A 21,010-nucleotide genomic window follows, 5' to 3' on the forward strand; every position below is an offset into this window, starting at 1 on the left:
TATAAACTGCAAGTCCTGAGACGGCAGATGCTGACACTTGGGGAGGTTGATCAGGAACCCATGGTCCCGCAAGGCCGCACACACCAACCGCTGATCCACCAACAACTGCTCCGCTGTGGGAGCATGCAGGAGCCAGTCGTCTAGATAAGGATAAACCAACATCCCCTGGAGGTGCAAGAAGCCCACCAAGGGAGCCACCACCTTGGTAAACACCCTCGGAGCCGATCTCAGGCCGAAAGGAAGAACAACAAACTGGTAATGGACCCCCAGAAGACAGAAGCGGAGGTAGGGACTGGAGAGAGGATGGACAGGTACGTGATAATATGCGTCCTGAAGGTCCAGAGTGCACATGTAATGACCCCGGAGAACCAGGGGAATCACCTTCTGAAGGGTCTCCATCTTGAACGGAATTTTCAGCACAAATTTGTTCAGGGCCTTGAGATCCAGAACAAGGCGAAACCCCCCAGTCACCTTGGGCACCAGAAAAATGATGGAGTAAAACCCCAGGCCCGCTCCCCCGGAGGAACCACCTGAACAGCCCCCTTGTCCAACAGTGACTGAACCCCCAGAGACAGTTCCGCACGTTTGGATGGGCAGGACGGCCAAGGAGTCGGACGGACCCCCGAGACCGGAGGCAGGCAGGAGAACTCCACACGGTACCCCAAGCGGATCACATCCAGGACCCACAAGTCTGAACAGGAGGACATCCAAGCTGGAAGAAACAACCGAAGCCGACCACCCACCAAGGATCCGACTTCGGACCCCAGATAGTCAGGAACGAGGCTTCGCAGGAGGGGACTTCGCCTTCTTGTCCCGGCCCCGACCAGGCTGAAAACGGCCACGACCCCGGGAAAACTGCCTGTGAGATGAGGGCCAAAAGAAGGGCTTAGGCTTAGAAAAAGCAGGAGCAGTTGAGGGTACTTTGAAAGAAGAGGAATGCTTCTTCTCCTTGAACAGACGATGAAGCCTGCCCTCCAATTCAGCCCCAAACAACATGGAACCCTGAAAGGGCAACCGCAGCGCAGCAGTCTTCTGGGCCGAATCAGTCTTCCAATCTTTGAGGACCAGGTTTCTACGAGCAGCCACACAAGCCCCCCCCCGAGAGGGCAGAAGCACGCACCACATCAAAGGAGACGTCAGAGAGAAACTCCACCTGACGCTCAATGTGTGCAAGGATAGCCGAACAGTCAGTGGCATTATCCACAGACCCATACAAAGTCTTCAAGTCAGAAAGAAGGGACTGAGCAACATAAGTTCCGTAGATGCCCGCCCTCAGAGCCAGATGAGAACCAGAATAGATCTTCTTCAGGGAAGCCTCCACCCGCTTGTCAACAGGATCACGCACAACAGCGTCCTCGGCCAGAGAAGTGCGCCCCACCAGACTAGCCACGAAAGAGTCCACAGGAACAGAGTCCAGCAAGTCCTTCGCCATATCCTGAAGAGGATAGAGTTTAGCCATGAAGGGAGGAAGCAGAATCCGATCTGGATCCTTCCATTCCCGGTCCAAAACCTCCCGAACACAAGGATGGACAGGCAAAACCACAGGGGCAGCGCACTGAAATTGGCGAAACAAGGAACCGCCAGAGGTACTGGGAACATCATCAGCCGGAAACTCCATATTTTCCTTCACATGACGCAGCAGGTCAGGCAACATATCCTTGGCCACATACTTGCCCTTGACCACATCACTCTCCCCCCCACCATCCTCCGATCCTGAGGAAGATGAAGAAGAAGAAGAAGGCCGAGGAGCACCCCCGGACCGAGACTTGGACTTGGATCCTCCATGCCTGTGACCCCCCATCTCCCTCAAAGTCTCCTTAATAAGCGCCTTCAAACGGGCATCACCGCCCATGGAGCGGCGTCTGGACTTTGCAGGCGAAGAACAGCAGGAAGAGGAAGACGAGGAAGAAGAGGATTCCTCAACATGTCTGCGCTTCCTCGTATGTTTGCCCATGACGAACCCAAAGACACTCAGCAGACACCAAACCAGCCACCTCTGGGCACCACCACAGAATGCAGGACCCCAGGCAAGCCAGAAGAAAACGCCAAGGAATACAGGAAACAGCGTGTCCACACAGAAGAGAACCGCTGACCCAAGCGCCCACCACAACAATCAGAAGGCAGGCACAGAAAAGAAATGCTGCATTTTAAAGGAAAACCGCTACGCAGTACTTACGAATGACCCAGCCGGCAAGCCTCCACCAGCGCAGCCGCCCGCCGATCACACAAACGCCTGACTTCCTGCCCCAGCCAAAGGAAGTCAGGCGTGCCCCGGAAGGAAGCGCCCCAGCCACACAGGGGCCGCCGCACCACCGGAGCAGAAAGAACAAGCGCCGCGTCTCCAGGGAAGCCCAGCAACCCAGAGACGGGGACCGGACACCTCCCAGCAACGTCCACATCCGAAGCATCCCAGGCATCCAGGAAGTGTCCACGGGGAACCCCTCAAGCCTGGCAGGAGGAGGAACCCCGAGTAACCAGCCTCACCCGAAGCCCAGCAACAGGTAAGTTCCAGAAAAACTGTCGGAAGACAGAAAAAAGAACAGGAGGCATGCTGGGTACTGTACCCTTATGTACTCCCTATAGGGAGAGGGAGGGGCGTACCAGCATTCCTGCTTTTCTTTTTTCTGTCTGGGAGATGGTTATCTCACTTTTCATAATGAAGCGGACGAGGACAGGAGGGACCTGGGGGTAATTGACACACCATTCCACTGTAGACAAAGGTGTGTCTTATGCAAATCATTACTGACCCTACTCCTCATGGGGAGAAGGTCATCCCAAACTGGCAGGCAAGGTAACAGGATTGCTTGTGGTCCTTTCTGGATGGGAGTGGCCACGCCTAGCAATTCAGAACAGACTGTTCCCGTGAGGTGCAGGGTCGGTACTGATTTGGATATGGCAGACCTTCGTCTAGAATGGCACGTTGGACAAAAACAATGGACTGGAATGCGGCCCTGAGCAACTGCCAGGGGCTGAAACTAATTTAAGCGTTCGCGCCATCACCTTGTTGTTGCAGTCAAGGCTCAAAGTGCCCCGGGTATGCCCAGATGCAAGTCCCCTGCTCACTGTGCCACTGGAAACCAAGCTATACCCGACTGATGAGCCCTAATCAGAGCGAAAGCCGTCTTGGGCTGCCAGTGTCCGGGTTCTGGGAGGACCTCACCTGGCAGTTCCAACTGAAATGTTTCTATTGGAACAGGGTCAAGACTGATTTGCATATGGCTGGGTCCAAGCCGATGTCCAAACTGGCAACTGCTTGGTGCTGCAGCCCGCTCCAGTGCCCTACCTTATCCTCATGAAGATGGATAACTTGTCTGGGGTAAGGCACATGAACATCCAGAGGCACAAATTTGAAAAACCTGTCAGAACTTGCAAGGGACTTTTGGAGATTCTGCCTGGGAAGGCAAATTAGGGGGGATAATGGAATATCTTTGATGAACATCCAACGAGGTAGCAGACCGGTATTTCAGATACAGTGCACAGAACAGGGACTGAAGTGTTACACGTTCAATACCCTGTTGGCCATATGGGGACCATGCAACATGGATCTTTTTCCCTTCAGGTTGATCGCTCAACTAACCATGGACATCAAACAGGATTTGTAAAGCCCAGCTATTCACCTGTGATAGTATACAAGTGCGAAGGTCTATTGCTGCGGGCGGATCAGTTGAACAGCCAGGTCTCAGGTCCCTTTCTGAACTCTGAGAATGAGGGTGAGGATCGGCAGTGGAAGGGGAAGCTGTTCCAGTCCTTGGTAATGAGGTAGGAGAAGGCACGTCCCCCACTGATGCTTCACCAGATGCATGGGGTATACAGGAGGGTGGCGGAGCGCAGGTCGATGTTCAGGCATCAGTTGATGTACGCTGATGCTTTATTGATTAGAAGGCATGGATCAGCATCTGGCGTTGCCATCTCTTCTGGATGGGGAGCCAGTGGCGCTTCTTATGTTGGAGGGGTGATGTGGGTCCGTTTGGGGAGGTTTAGGATGAGTCTGGCTGCTGCGTTTTCAATAGTCTGAAGTCTTTTCAAGACGAGATTGGTGATTCAGACAGATTGTTACCGGAGTCCAGCCCACTGGTGAGAAGGGCTTTGGTCACAACGTCTGGTGTAGACAGGGAGCCTTTTGAAGATTTCCAGAAGCACGCTAGAGTGAGAAAGCAGGCACATGAGACTACATTGATCTGGCTTTTCAAGGAACTTCACTTTGAGTGATGAAGCTAAGGTCTGTCGATGAGGTTCCAGGTTCATAGGGCCACCAAGAATCGTTGCATGAGGAAGTGTTGTTCCTGAAGATCAGTACCTCAGTCTTGAGTTTCAGGCAGTTGTTATTCATCCAGTCGGCGAACGCTCACCTTGCATCTGTGGAAGCTGGCTCAAATGGTGGAGGGGATATCACAAAGCAAGAGGAGGAGCTTGGTATCATCTGCGTAGGCTATGATGTTCAGTCCACGGGTTCTGAAAATGCTGGTCAGGTGGGTAGAGGGGCGCGGGTCCTGTAGGTGTTGAAAAGGATGGGGCTAAGGGAAGAACCTTGAGGGATGCCGCAGATGATGCTCTTGGGTTCCCAGGTGAAAGGAGGTAGGTGGATATGCCAAGTTCTTCCGGTAAGGAAGGTGGGTGATGCATTTGAGGGTTTCCCCTTGGATTCCGATGTGAAGCCTCTTGACGAGGGTGTGATGGGAGAGGTCGATGAGGAGCAGGGCTGCCGATTCTCCTCAATCAAGTAGGGTTCTGTCGTCTGTGGCAGCAATCAGGGAGGTTTTGGTGCAGTGGTTCGTGCAGACTCTGGATTGGGAGGTGTCGAGCTGGTTGTTTTGCTTCAGGTGTTCAGTGAGTTGGTGGTGCATGGCATTCGAGAACTTGGTAGGAAACGGGGGGAGGAGGGGGCAGTGGTTCTTGAGCTGTTGGGGGGAGGGGTCGGCCGGCAGTTTCTTGAGAAAAGGTTTTCTGTGCGTTTCTATTCCTCTGGGAAAGTGGCTGTAGTGATGGAGGCATTGAGGATGGAGTTGAAGCCACTGCTGACCTTCTTGCTTCCGGGGTTAAAAATGTGGTAGGGACAGGGGTCTGTGCGTGAACGTCAGTGGATAGAGTTTATGATGGCTGTGATGAGCTGGTACTAGGCAGTGAGATGGTGGATGCAGTTTGTGTCTGTGGGAATGATGAGGGTGTGCAGATCTGTAAGATGGGGTTGGAAATTCTTGCAGGTTGCATAGATTTACTCGTGGCAGAAGGCAGCCAGGAGTCGAAGAGTTACTGGGAAGGGGTGATGGCGTTTTTGTTTGCAGAGGGGTTGAAGAATTATCTAATGTTGAAGTGTTCTTTGATGCAGTTGGAGCAGACTTCTATGTGGTTGGCTAGTGTGCTCTTTTACGTGTCTTTCAAGAGATGGTGGTAGACGTTGAGGGATGTCTTGAAGGTGGCACGGTCTGTGGGGTACTTGTTGGTGTGCAATTTCCTTTCTAGTCACCTGCAGTTGCACTTTAAGGTTTTCATTCATTCATTTCGATCTTTATTTCGATCACTTGGATCATAAAAGATGTACATCATACATTTTAAAACATTCATAATATGATACATCTAGATAAAAAGAGAATTAAGACCAATAATTACAATTATCATCATTTTGTGTCAATTTATGAGTGCTAGTGCAAGGAGCTAATCTGACAACTGCATGCTATGGAATTTCGCATTTCTGAGGAATGATAAAGCCATTACAGATCATACAATTTTGGCCTAGTCTATACCTTAAAAATAATTAAGAGGCCAGTAGTGGGTCACCCTCAGGATTCTGTATATAGCGAGTACGCCTATGCCACATAGCAGTTAAGAATTTGGCTAGCGCAAACACAATTGATGGTGATAAGTCCGTTTTCAATATTCTATAGGCTGTGATGCATTGCCTAAAGTGGAGAAGTGTGGCTAGTGGAGAAGTGTGGCTCACTGGTTAGAGCGGCAGACTCTGAGGCAGAGATCAGGCCCGGGACCAGGGTTCAAGCCCCGACACAGCAGGGTCTTGAGCTCAATGTCCGCGGACTCGATAATCATGGGTCCCACGCTGCAACTCTGGGCAATAGCTTGCTTAATCTCCACAACGGCCCCTACAACACTGGGATGCCTGGCTTCACCTTGGGGGTGCCCAGGAGTGGACATTTCACAGGGAGAGCCAGGAAGGGTTCCACAGCGTTATACAGCGCAGGGACACCCCGTTGGGGCAGCTGTGCGCTTTACAAAATACACTACTAAAGCCTAGGTTTTTAAGAAGAGGGAGAAGCCAGTACTTTCTAGGTTTTATATAAGCTTTACAAAAAAAATGCAACATGTATTTCATTTTCTACTTGGGATAGACATGCAGGACATTGCTCAGCGGAGGGAGAGGAAGACCAGGTACTTGTAAATACTCTAAGAGGAAGAGTGCCATACCTCCACTGCAAGAACAATTTCCTGGTCAAGGTTGGACAGATGTCATCTAGGGCATGTTCGAAGAATTATAAATCTATGGATTGAATAAATGACCTAGATAAGGACCCCAACTCCACCTTACTCAATGAAATATTTAATTTTAGCTCATAGTATTCCCTGGATAGGTGCTTTCGTGTAACCTTGCTACAAGCATTTTCAGCGTCTGACCATAGCTCTGGCCTTCCCAATTTCTCGCATGTAGTTTTTATGTATTTTAACCATGGAGTTTTATTTGCATTTAACAAGCTTAAAATTTCCTTTAGCTCCATCCTGTATGACAGGAGCTCTGGAGTAGTCCAAAGTCGCCGCCAAAATGATAATGGTTTTAAGCCCAATTCTTCCTCTATTGGTCTGAAGCCCAAATCGAGTCTGAGGGGAAGGAGCGGGGTGCTGGAAGGTAAAGCTACCAGCTGCCTGATGAACTTGTTTTCTGTGATCGTCAGATTTGAGACCAATGTATGCCCCCACAATTCTCCACCATGTGTGACTGCCCCCCTCGCCTGCATTTTATATATCTAGAGAGCTGGACCGAGGGGTTTGTAAGTCGATCTATTTGATATCCTGGTGATGCCACCTGTGAGCTTTGCCAATTTAAGATTGGCCTTTGTACGATGAGTGTCCCAGGTCATATTTTGATTGATGTATGAACCCTCTCTAGTCTCGATGTGCCTATAATAGGGTTTTCAGTTCTGTGGTGTACCAGCTGACTGGAGTAGTGGATCTCTTGGGTTTGGAGGGCTTGACTGGGTGACTTGGCTCAGCTGGTGATCCAGGTAGAGAATTTCTTGACCACCTGTTCTAGGTTGGATGCTGTGTGAGGGTGGGAGGTGTTGAGGGCATTGGTTCATTTGCTCTCCGACACTTTGCTGTAACGGCAATATAAGGTGCTGGGCGGCTTGGTGGTGATATAGGCGAGTCCCGAGATGGTGTGGTCGGTCCAGTTGAGAATAGTGACATGTCGGAACTGGACTGTCACTGGCAGTGAAGATGGCGTCCAGCATGTGTGTCCTGTGATGCGAGTGGGGCTGGTGACAAGTTAGGTGAGGGCGATGTTGTTCATGCAGTCGAGCTGATTGGCTTTGATACCGTTATGGTCGTCGAGGTCTCCAAAGAAGATATAGTGTTTGGAGTTGATGGTGAGCGGGGCGATGAAGTCAGAAATGCCATTGCAAGAACTGGCGCATGGTCCTGGAGGTCTGTGAAGAGGGAGCCTTTTATGGTGGCTTTACTGCTGGTGTGGAGTTGGAAGTTGAGGTATTCCATGATCCGGGCGGTGGCATCTTAAGTGGTGGTACAGTGGATGGCTTCGTTGTGGATGATGGTGATTCCACCTCTGATTATTGGTGCAGTCCTGATATGTGATCTTGTAGCCGTCGGGGTCACTGTGATGTCAGAAGTGGGGTTGAGCCATGTCTCGGTGAGGATGACATAAAGAGATGTGGAGGGTGATGGTGTCCCAGATATCGGTGGAGTGCTTTCAGAGTGATCGTGCGTTGAGCAGGAGGCAGTGTAGTAGCTCCAAGGCAGTTGCGCCCGTCATGGGGATAGAAGTCATACCTGCGGGTGCTCTACTGTTAGAGAAGAGGCAGTGCTGGCAGGTGAAAGGTCTGACCGTGGAGCGCAGAGACGAGCAGCAGCCATTGTGGCAACTGGGGTCTAAGGTTTGGAGGTGGAGAATCTGTGGATGGCAGGCTATCCTGGGTTCTAGCACCGGTCACAGTCCAGGCACAGACTGACTTGCCTTAGGGGTGCGATCGCTGAGGCTTCCATTAAATAGGTCCTACAAGGGGTGCAGGGAGGCAAAAGCGGGAAAAACAGATGTGAAAGCGAGAGTGGCAGGAAAAGAGCAAGGAGCACCGCCTCAAAAGCACCAAAAGCTTGACAACAGAAAAAATAAAAAATAAACAAAAAGCTAGGAAAACAGATGCAAAGTGCAGATATTAACAGAGGAAAGACTGACAACAATACAACATGGGTAAGAAGGACAAAAGGCACTTACATAATATGACAATGGGTAGATCTTAACAGCAGCAGGAAGGATCAATAGTGCACCAACGGCTAAAACAGACAAAAGGCAAATAGTGTGAGAGCGCAAACTGACCTGGCTAACAGCAGGGGAACAGTCAGGAGATCTAAAGAATGTGCAGCAGCGAGGGGGTGCAAGGCCAGGGACTATACGTCAGCTGGAGACTGGCTTTGAGCCAAAACGGAAGACTCCATTAATCGGGATTGGTCGATGGCACAGAAATATACATTCCCTAGTTTGTGATGATAACCAGTCTCTGCTCAAGTCGGACGACAGAAAGCTTGGTGCATGATGCTGATGGAACTTTCTGGGACTTTCAGATAGTATTACCAATTGGGCCAAAATCTTACTTGGCTGTGAGGGGAATCCACAGGTACTACTGTGCCAACTCAAGCTCATGGCCTGAAGGATTTAGGGGGAATGGGGAAAACATACAAACTTTTAGAGGTCATTGCACATTTCCAACAGACATGGATCACCAGAACCATGAAAAGATACAGCTTGGCGTGGAGACAATGGTTCGGTTGGTGTCTGGAGAGAAATCTGGATCCCATGGGGGTGGGAATTGTTTTGAATTTCCCGTCACAGCTCACTCTGGACTGGCTTACAGGTGACTGAATACATTGAGGACAGCATTAGCATTTGTTGCAGTTATGTTATGTAACCTTGTTTTATGGAGTGCATGGCTACCCAAACAGAGTCTTCCCAGAGTTAGCAGACTTAGGGCCATATGTATCATGCAAATTCGCAATCGCAAAGGCCGAAATTCGCAGAATTTCGGCCCTTTGCGAATGCGAATTTACTAAATGGAATGTATGATGCAAAACTGGTGCAAAATAAGGAATCGCTAAATTTGCGATTCCTTATTTTGCAACTGCATTTAAGGAATCGCAAATTTTGTGATTCCTTAAATGCAATGTATGTAGCAAAAAAAATTAGCAAAATGCCCTTAAGGAATCGCAAATTACCACCAACTTCTAGTTGGTGGTAAGTTGCGAATTTCTTGAAAAATGCAAATTTTTGCATTTTTCAAAGTGCCATGTGACGCACATACATGCCCTTAGGGCATGTATGTGCGCCACATGTGCACCCATGCATATTTCAGGGGTGCAACAGGGTGTCCTTTGGACACCCCTGCACCCTTGAAATTATTCTCAATTTGCGATTAGCAAATTGCGACTCGCAAATTGAGAATTACTTCCCATTCATTCCTATGGGCCTCCTGGCCCATAGAAATGAATGGGAAAGTATTCCTTAATTGCGATTCGCAATTTGCTAATCGCAATTAAGGAATTCTAAGGAATCGCAAACAAATTCGATTTTGTACATACATACCCATTTGCGAGTCTCAAATAGTGATTTCTTAAAAATCGCTATTTGAGAATTGCAAATGGGTATCTTGATACATCTGGCCCATAGTGACGGTATGGTAATGTAGTGACTAAGGGCCCGATGTAGGTCGGTCGGTAACGGCCGAAAATCGGTATTTTCGGCCGTTTCCGACCGGTATTCAGTAATCGGTATGTAGGGACACATTATTTTACAGATTCGGTAAATTTACCGATCGGTAAATTTACCGAATCTGTAAAATACCGATTCGGTATTTATACCGATTCGGTATTATTGATATGTAGGTGGGACTCTTCTGAGTCCCACAAGCCTTACAGAATCGGTATTTTACCATGAAATCCAACTTCATGGTAAAAAACCGATTCCGGTGTGCATGCACATGTGTGCATGCACACCTGTGCCATATGACAGGCAGACCTGCCCTTAGGGCAGGTATGCCTGCCACATGGCCCCCGAATCTTTTTTGGGGGTGCTAGAGGGTGTCAAAGTGACACCCCCTGCACCCTTGTGTCAATCGGTATTTACCGATTCGGTAAATACCGACCGGTAATGGCCCATTCATTCCTATGGGCTTCAAAGCCCATAGGAATGAATGGGCCATTACCGGTCGGTATTTACCGAATCGGTAAATACAGATTTTTACCGATTCGGTAGCAGGAACATCTGGATGTTCCTACATCTCAACCCCTTAGATTTACCGATTTTTAATTACCGAATCGGTATGATTCGGTAATTTAAAATCGGTAAATCTATTTTACCTACATCTGGGCCTAAATGAACAGGTGGATCTTCAGTTGCTTTCTAAAGCTCATGAAATTGCAGTTTGCTCTCAGATGTATGGGGAGGAAGTTCTAGAACGTGTACACCAAGTACGTGACGGACCGTCCTCCACTTCTAGCCATTCTAATTCTTGGGACAGCCAGGAGGGAGCAGTTGTTGGACGTCAAGTACTATCATGCAAGTCAATAAACTTGTTTGCAGTCAGAGCCTTTTTAACAAGAGGGCTGTAGGAGAACACACCTGGGTTTGCAAACTAATGAAAGCAGTCCATTTAGATAGGCCTGGCCCTTTGAACCCAGATACTCTTATTTAAAAGGTTTATTTAAAAGGTTTTATAGCGCTGGCTAGACCCGGAGGTATCAGAGCGCTTTACATGGGTATCAGACAATAAATTGCAGGTTACAGCTTTACAAAGGTTACACAGTTATTAGAGCATGGCAATTTTAGTTACAAGTATGGTTGAGACAAAGAAAAAGGAACATATAGGTAGGGGAAAAAGCTGGCAAGGGGAGATATTCCAGGGAGTGGGGAGTAAGAGCAGGGGAAGTAGACAGAGAGTGGAGGGAAAGAGGAGGGGAGGGTGAGAGACACAGCATGGCAAGAGGAGGGAGAGGGTGATAGGGACACAAACCGGTAGGCGAGTCAAAGCTCCGTCCAAAGTCCAGAAGCTGTGATCCCAGGGGGAGTGGTATAATTTCCACATCTCAGTTGCGAGAGGCTTCCTACGCGCAGTGGACTCTCTCGGAGGGGTCTCTGAGACTCCAAGGCCTGCTTTACTGGACCCTTCCCCAAAAAGGGGAAAGGGAGTGCTTTGGCAAGGGGCGCCATACCATACCTCAATTGGGAGTGGCTCCCTTGGCGCTGTGGACTCTCTCAGCGGGTATTCTGAGACTCCAGTGTATATAACTTGGATCTTTCCCCAAAAAGGGGAGAAGGAGTGCTTAGTCAAAGGGCACAAAAGGACAGGGGGCTAGGTGGTGAAAGCAGGTAAGGGGAGATATTCCGGGGAATGGGGGGGTAAGAACAGGGAAAGTAGACAGAGTGGAGGAGGGAAAGAGGAGGGGAGGATTAGAGACACAGCATGGCAAGAGGAGGGGTGGTGACAGGGACACAAACCGGTAGGCGAGTCAAAGCTGTGCCCATATTCCAGTAAGCTGTGAACCCAGGTGGAGTGGTTTCATTTCCCCATCTCAGTTGCGAGAGGCTCCCTAAGAGCAGTGGACTCTCTCAGAGGGGTCTCTGAGACTCCAAGGCCTACTTTACTGGACCCTTCCCCAAAAAGGGGAGAGGGAGTGCTTAGTCAAAGGGCACAAAAGGACAGGGGGCTAGGCGGTGTAGCGGGCAAGGGGAAAGATTCAGGTGAGAGGAGATAGGAGCAAGGAAGTAGCCAAAGTACGAAAAAATGCTTAATAGGAACAGATAGATAGGAGACAAGGAAAAAGCAGTCACAGAAACACGATGGGGGGGGGGCAAGACAGGGAGATGGGGGAAAAAACTGTGCCCAAAGTCCGGCTGGGTAGGAGACGGTCAGGGGATGAACCAAGGCCGATCTCCTCAATAGCTGAACAAAGCAGCTCCACCGGGCGTCAGACATAGTGCTCGGACTCCGCTGTCAGGATGGGGATCTGGGCTGGGCACTGCCAGAGCTGTTCCTGGTCTTCGGTATGGGTGTCCACTGTTTTTTAAGGCCATCTGCCCTCTCCCCAATGTCTGTTACCTCCTTGCTGATTTCCTTAAAAAAAGCCTGGCCGTCACATTTAAGAGATCCAATTTCAGTTTTAATTTCCTGCAGAAATTGCGTCATAATAGGTCGGGTGAGAGGCTCGTCGGGGCTTTCTGATGAGGACACCATAGATGCAGAGGCAGTGGTGGGACCAGCTCTGCTCCACAACGAGGTGACAGGATCCTCTTTTAGGGACAGTGTAGCCTCTTTGCCTTCCTTGTTGCGTGGAGTGGCCCTCCAGGCAGCAGCGCTCCCAGAGAGGAGTTATGGTAGAGGGATCCAACCAAGACCCTGTGTGCCCCAGAGCACAAAAGCAAGCCACTCACAAGAAGCATAAATAACACCACCAGGTGAGCAGAAGACGCCTCCAAATAGGAGTAGTGGCTGTGTAGGCGTGAGTGGCGAGGCTACTACCCTACTAAGCGCTGGTTGCAAAACATGTAGCAAAGATATGGGCGAGATCAGGCAATGGGCCCGTCGCTTCTCATGGCCTAATCAACTTTTAGCAGCCCCAGAACATCACTGACCTCAATCCGCAAGAACAAGGGGTCTTTGGCACATAAATATCTGACTGAGATTAATTGACAGGGTAACAAACTGTTGAACAGAAAGGAAATATTTGGAATGTGATTGATTTCCTGTAAAAGGGTTTCCAACATCAGGCAATGAATATCCTAGGGTTTAGAGATCATACCAGAAAGTGACATTTACTGTATCACAGAAAACAAAAGCTATCAGTAGGTCAGTATATCTTCCAGCTTTCAACGATAAACTTATATTATGAGTGGTCAGAGGCATTAGGGCTTATGAATCCATGTCGGTAGAGGAAAGACCAGCAGGGGAAAAAATTACTTATCTCATTGAGGAAACCCTTCAGAGTGGTGTCTGCACCCTCTATTACCAACTGGGTAAAATGGATCATTCTGGAAGCAGGAATTCATGCAACGAAACTTGGAGCCCACTTTATGAGAGGGGCGACGGCCTCTAAGGCAGCCACAGAAAGAGGTAGACTGAAATATTATGAATCCTGCAGATTGGTCTTCAGCTGCAATAGTGGCAACCTTTGAACATGCTTAACCCGTTTACTGCGGCCGTTATTTCGGCGCAGTGCGGGCGTTCCGAAGAGTGGACGTGGCTGCGTCGGCCGTTAAACGTGTGCAGCACCAGCCAGGTAGTGCTCCGGACGTTCAGCGGCCAGCGGCAGCATCAATGTTAATCCTCACCTACCATTCCCACACAGAATGTGAAATTTCCTAGCTACATCTCAGTTCTATTATGGACACAGAGGGAAGGTTTATCCCTTCTAGGAATCTTGCAAGGATAGGACTCATTATCCAGCCCACAAGGAATCAGGTGTTCGAAGTTAGTGAAGAAATTTCCATCTGTGGCATGGTGAGCTTTATGCATTATGAAGACATGTATGCACTGTTAAAGATGTGGACTTTAAAACAACTGCTGTGGTTCATAAAGTGAAGAACAAAATGCATAATCCTCATCTTAGTGTCCTTAATAAAACTGAAACTTTTCTTCTGAGTAGCTAGAAAATGTTACATTCATACTAAAAAAACATGGAGTAGCCTTTCATTACATTTATGATGGTCAGCCCCATCCAAGTCCATCTGCTGCCTCCCCTTATTCAAAATCCCTCACATTGCAGCACAGCAGAAGGCTACATTTGGTTCTATACAGGTCCCAATTAATTCTATAGTTTAACGAGACTGACCATCCAGCTAACAATGCACTGGACACAACCTCTGATCTGTGTGACCTCATTCATGTAGAACAATCTCTTCATTGCACTATTTCAGTGATCTCAGATCTACCTGACCTTGGGGGAAGCGTGAGCCAACATCTTCTATGGGCAGTTACACTCTCCTCTGTAGACCTTAAAAAGTAACCCATAAGTCAAGTACTTGATACTGTCTCTGCGAACCCGGTCCTAACTATCTCTCACCCTGTCACAGCCTGGACATTCAAAGGTCACTTCTTCTATTGTGAGATCCACAATGACACCATGGCCCTTCTAGTTAGCACAGTACTGCCCCCACCAGCACCTCCAAACAAAAATAAAATAAAATCTAAACGATCCGGGGCAGGAAGCTTGTGATTTTCTGCCTCATCTCCTACAGATTTATAATCCTCTATGATCAAAGCAAAATTGCGATCCAGGCTTCGCAATCAAAGCTCCAGTCATTCTCCTTTATATTCAAATCTTTAAGTCCACAATCACCTTACAGCCTTCACAGAAGCAGCACAGTCCTCTTTCCCATTGCCTCTCACCTGGATGTGCAATCTCCTGCAATGTAATGTAATTTGATACTTGTATAGCGCACTACTCACCCACAAGGGTCTCAAGGCGCTTGTACGCATACCGCTGTGGAACGCATCTTGGCTTTCCCTGTGAGGTGTCCACTCCTGGGCACCCCCAAGGTGGAGGCCAGGCATCCTTAGCGTTGTGGGGGCCGTTGTGGAGACTAAGCAAGCTATTGGCCAGAGTTGCAGAGTGGGATCTGTGATTGGAATAGGCACCGAGGCGAGAATTATCAGGTCCGTGGAATTTTTGAGCTCAAGACCCGCCGAGGCGGGAATTGAACCCTGGTCTCGGGCTAGACCTCTGCATCAGGCTCTGCCGCTCTAACCATTGAGCCACACTTCTCTGCCACAATAGTCTATCCCTTCCCCTACTACACCAGTACCTTACTGCACACCTACCTTACCCCTCTTCCAAGGCTTATATTCCCAAAACCCCCATGCCCAAAACTTTGCTCAAAAGTCTATGACGTACATTATTGCACCCATGCCTCCCTTGTTCACTACATGATACACCCCTTTATCTCTCTTGCACGTCCCGCTTTCTCCCTCTGTGGCAGTTTTTCAGTCTCCTCTCCTTCTTTCCCGTATTCGTTTTCCCTCTCTTGTTCTCAGTCAATGTCTGATGAGAGAAAATAAAATGCTGCAGATTTATCCTGTCTTGGGCAGCAGGTCAGCTGTTATTACAGGAAATGTGTTTAATAAAGCAGGCTTTGCATGCCTTCTAACATTTCGCGAAAAGATACGGGCTCTAAATTCAGATATCTCTCCAAAACCACTAATAGGTTCACAGATAAGTTGTGTAAACTTAAAAGGCGAGTGGAAGATAGACACTGGTGTACATCTAGGACTCCCACAGACCATACAGCCTAAGGCATGCACACCAACGGCTATAAGGCTGCTTGAATGTGGGTCAAAAATTGAATCTAGTCCTGCATACCGTCCAAAGAGATCTTCAGCATTTACACGGGGATGGTCTTTGGCAGCAGCCACATTCCCATCACCACACACAAGATATCACTGCAACAATCATAGGACCAGGGGAGCATGGCTAGGCGCCGATGAAGATGGACACGGTGCGAGCTCCCGCGATCTAAATCCCCCACTACCGTATATCCGACTAATTTATCCGTCTAAAAGTCAGAAAGGGGCAAACCAGAATGCAGTCTGGTTAACGGTGTCCCGGCGCCCAGAGGAAAGTAACTTCAGCTGCCGTGTGGATCTGAAATCCGGAACGCTGAACAGGGCCGATTGGGAGCCGTGGGCCAGCGTAGATCACGTCGCCGCGTGACGGAACAGGAGCAGAAACAGAGCAGAGTGAGGCACGTAGAAAACGATTGTCGTCTGCTCGCCACCACAACTAAAGGGGGGGGATCAATATGAGGATACGGAACCCACGCTTCCCTCTGAGCGGCTCTGAAGTGCACAAGAGCAGCTCTGGCAGGTGCAGAAACGACTTGTGACGCCGCCCGGGTCAGAGCAGAGACCCAGTTTAAATCGCCCGCAGGAGCAGACATAAAAGCAGACTGACAGCGGGGTGAGAGGTGCGGGGGCTCCCCCCTCCCTTCCAGGGCTTGTAGATTGACACGGCGGCCGTGGGGAGTATCAATCGGCCTCACCTATAATTAAAGACTCCAGCAAGGCGGAAAGTGCGTAATCAGGCCCAGGAGCAGTGTTGTGAGGCTTGAGCTCGCCACACAACAGAGAACCACCCACTGCGGGCCAATTGGTGATATATATTGAAGGCGGGGTGTGGGAGCACCGTGACATTAAACCCAAAACATTTATCAGAAACAGCATTAATTACACCCAGTGAACACCACCTGGCAGAAAAGATAAAAACCAACTAGGTGACTGAATCCCTAATTTCAAGGCGTAGAATACCAGCAATGGGACTACGCTGACAGTGAATACAAACTGTGATGGGACAGTTTAAAATCCGAATAACAACATCATAAACCACCATCATAGCTGCTCAAAGCAAACTAGCAGATTGGACCGCGGCCCTTGGAGAACCCCGACAGGCCAACTGGGGACTTATAATTAGCACTCCAAGGTCAGGCGGCAGGCAGTACCCACTGGGGACGGCAAGACAGTCTTGCAGTGGGCTTTTGGTGGCGCATCCTCCCTCCCCACTGGTGGTACGAGCAGGCAATGTCTGGAAATAGGGCAGCGAGAAGCACACACCAGACTATAATGGACAAATATACCCCTCTAAGACTGCATGGCAGATGGGTCCGGCAAGATCGAAAAGATCAAAATGTTGATGACCCCTCCCTAAAAGGTATTATGGATGCCATCACTGGTGTGCGCGTGTCGCTCGAGAGTAGAATGGACTCAATAACAACTGAGAACATTAATTCAAGTGGGTCTACAGAAAATCTGCGAAAAGGTTAAGTCAATGGATACAGTCCCAGCGGATCTAACCCACGAGTCCAAAACAATGCAGCAGCAAATCAAAGACCTGCAAGCAGCAAGTAAGATGATGGAACACAAACTGGACGAGTATGAAGGGAGATCACGCAGAAACAACGTACGAATACTGGTAGTGCAGGAACGGGTGGAGGGACCTAGGCCTGATCTCTTACTGGAAGATCTAATCATTAAACGCCTCCAATCCGAAAATCTCTCAACCTTCTTTTCCATAGAGAGGGCGCATCGAGTCTCAGGCCGAAACTTGCCCCCAGAAATCTACTGGCTCATTTGTTCAACTTCAGAGATCACGACATGGTCTTACAGAAGGCCCGTACGGCTACGCTAATCAAATTGAAAATTGCACAGTAACATTCTTCCCTGATTTTACCGTGAACGTGCAAAGACATAGGCGATCTTTTCAAGGCATCAAATCTAAACTTAGAGGAAAAAGGGCTTAAATACTCTATGTGGTTTCCTGCGAAACTACTAGCCAAGGCAGAAAAGAAGGCATGGTTCTTTGACACCCCAGAACTGGCTCAAAAATGGCTCGATAGTTGGTGTGGAACGGTGCTAAACATAGAAATGACCAATCACCTAGAAAGCTATATACAGCGGAAACGCACTGGAGGCAACAGCATGGAAGTGATAAGGAGGATTAATCAATGCCACTGATGAACTTGTTGGGCGCAGTGGGTAAAGTGACTCTCTGATTCTTTGCTGATGGAACTATGGAGGGACTCCGTTTTGTTTCGCTTCTTTTTCTGCCCCCTTTTCGGTCTCTAGAGCAAAGGCGGTGGGCGGATAGAGATAGCCCCTCCCCCCATTTTCTTTGTCAAGAGTCTCATTATCGGGCGACAGGCACCCTGCATAGTTGGGGACAGGGGCATTGTTCTGCCCAGATTGCAGGGAAGCAGGGAGGTGGGGGACCAGGGTTACATTTGTATTTAGTTTTAGTGACTAGGTTAGTTGACACTAATAAATTGGACACAAGAGCAATTGACAATTCCAAAGACACACGTCTTAAAATGTTATGAATAGGCTACCTCACCGTTGTGGTCATGTGTGCGAGAAGGAAACATTCACAGAATCATTCAACAGACTAGATCATACAGACAAGGGGACAGATCGGTCCAATGGGGAAACAAAGCATTAGGGGCCAGATGTAGGTAGGGTTTTACCGGTCCGAAACGGCCGAATTCGGCCGTTACCGACCGGTAAAAGGATTTTGAGATGTAGGGGGCAGAATCGGTAAATTTACCATTCGGTAAATTTACCGATCGGTAATTTTACCGATTCTGTAAATATACCGGTCGGTATATTTACCGACCGGTATTTTTACAGATTCGTTAAAATTGATATGTAGGTGGGACTCTTATGAGTCCCACAAGGCCGAAGAAATCGGTATTTTACCATCAAATTCAATTTGATGGTGAAATACCGATTCAGGTGTGCATGCACATGTGTGCATGCACACCTGTGCCATATGACAGGCAGACCTGCCCTTAGGGCAGGTATGCCTGCCATATGGCCCCCGACCCTTTTTTGGGGGTGCTAGAGGGTGTCAAAGTGACACCCCCTGCACCCTTGTCAAAATCGGTATTTACCGATTCGGTAAATACCGACCGGTAATGCCCCATTCATTCCTATGGGCTTCAAAGCCCATAGGAATGAATGGAGCATTACCGGTCGGTATTTACCGATTCGGTAAATACCGATTTTTACCGAATCGGTAAAATGCACATCTGGATGGACCTACATGTCCACCCTTCATATTTACCGATTCTTAATTACCGAATCGGTAAAATTCGGTAATTAAGAATCGGTAAATATTTTTTACCTACATCTGGGCCTAAGCTACTGTTGTGGAATGTCAACGGCCTGTGCGACAAGTTAAAAGGGGGGAGATTGTGCTCCAGGTTCATAAAGAGGCACTCACCGGACGCGGTGCTCCTCCGAGAGACACACCTGATGGGGAGTGCATGTGGCCATCACTAGATGTCGATATAAACTAGAGGCACATATGGCGTTCACGACTGGCTTTGGAGGAGTCAGCCTACTGATCAGGAGGAGCTTTCCACTATTGAATGACCGTACATGGATAGACAATCTGGGCAGATACACCACAATATCTGGTACAGAGGAGGGTCAAACATTAACACTTCTCTCCATGTATGTGCCCCTGGGCCTGCAGATGTCGGCTTTTAAGGACCTGAGGGAGCTGTTGCTAACTCTCCCCAATGGATTATTATTCATGGGTGTGGACTTTAATTCAATAGTCTCCGGACAACTAGACTGTCATCCACCAAGGGAGGTCCCATCCTCGAGAACAAAAAATCGAGATTTCATGGAGGCAATGGGCTTGGTAGACACATGGCGCATCTTTCATCCGGCAGACGCCCAATTCACGTATCATTCTGGAGCTCAGCGCTCTGTATCCAGACTAGTCTATATCATTGTGCCAGCAGCACAGATGGGCCATATTAGAGAAGTGCAGCATACAGTGCTTAATTTGTAAAACTATAAGTGGCGGTGCTCACGGCCAGCATTATCTAATATCTCGATGTCCAAACCTAAGGGTGCATAGTAGTGATTTCATTTCACCTCATGCCTCTTTAATGTAGCACCAGACTCTACTTGCTCCTTTCTCTCGGCCTTGCTTGTTCCATTTCATCACTGCTTTCTCCCTTTGTTACTGATTTTCAGTCATTCTGTTCCCTTTTCTTTCCCTTTTGTCTTTTTCTCTCTCTTGCTCTAGATCAAAGACCATTGAGGAAAAATAAGTGCTGAGCCCCCAAAATAAGTGCCAGTGGTCTTAAATGAAGCACTAATCAACTGCAAGGCATTATTTCCTTTCTCTCAGGACGGATCTATATATCTAGCCATTACACTTTTTTTTCCAACAAAATGATTTCTTCTCTCAACCGATGAGTCATGTCAATCGGAAGTATCACCATTTAAGGCAACATCTATGCTATTTAGTTCCTTTTATGAACATTGTGTAAGTACGATTAATCAAATGTAATGTATGTATACTTGTAAAGCGCACTGTTACCTCGTTACGTGGCGTCCTGGCGCTGTATACCGCTGGGGAACCCGTCCTGGCTTTCCCTGTGAGAGGGCACCCCAAGGTGAAGCCAGGCATCCCCGGCGTTGCTGGGGCCGTTGTGGAGATTAAGCAAGCTGTTGCCCAGAGTTGCAGAGTGGGACCCATGGTTAGCTTAGGCACCTAAGCGAGAATTATCGAGTCCGCGGATTTTGACCCAAGACCCTGCCGCGTCGGGAATTGAACCCTGATCCCGGGCCGACCTCTGCTTCAGGGTCTGCCGCTTCTAACCAGTGAGCCACACTTCTCCACTCTAACCAGTGAGCCATCACTCCTCGCTCCAGGTAACATGGTATTCAGTGCTCAGCGGAAATTACAGACACTGCGGAGAGAAGCATTTGATTTGGACAGGCATTATTCTCAACGCAAGTTTAAATAGTAATGACGGGGAAAGGATATACTACACTGAAGAATTAATAGTATTAGCAACATGCTACAAAATTTCAGGATTAAATACATAGTCTGAGCGGCCCAGCAAGTGTACGTTTTGCACAATACATAAAATCTCTTTGAAGACTTATGGTTGCAGGGAACCAAGACGTACACGCCTGTCTTGTCTTCTAACCTGAAAATGCAGTCAAATAAGACGATATCTGAATATATTTATGAAGCTACAAAGTTAAATGCTATGAATGAGGCATACAACATACACATGGCAAATGACTGGGAACAAAAGACTGCCTGAGTGGTGGCTGGAAACTACGGAGAGTGGTGCTAGGGGCAAACGGATGGTGGGTGGGTAGGTGCATGCATGTAAGGCATCAATAATCATCTTGTGGAGAAGTGTGGCTCAAATGGTTAGAGCGGCAGACCCTGATGCAGAGGTCTGGTCCGGGACCAGGGTTCA

The sequence above is a fragment of the Lissotriton helveticus genome, chromosome 12, assembly GCF_964261635.1.
Source record: "Lissotriton helveticus chromosome 12, aLisHel1.1, whole genome shotgun sequence".
NCBI lineage: Eukaryota > Metazoa > Chordata > Amphibia > Caudata > Salamandridae > Lissotriton > Lissotriton helveticus.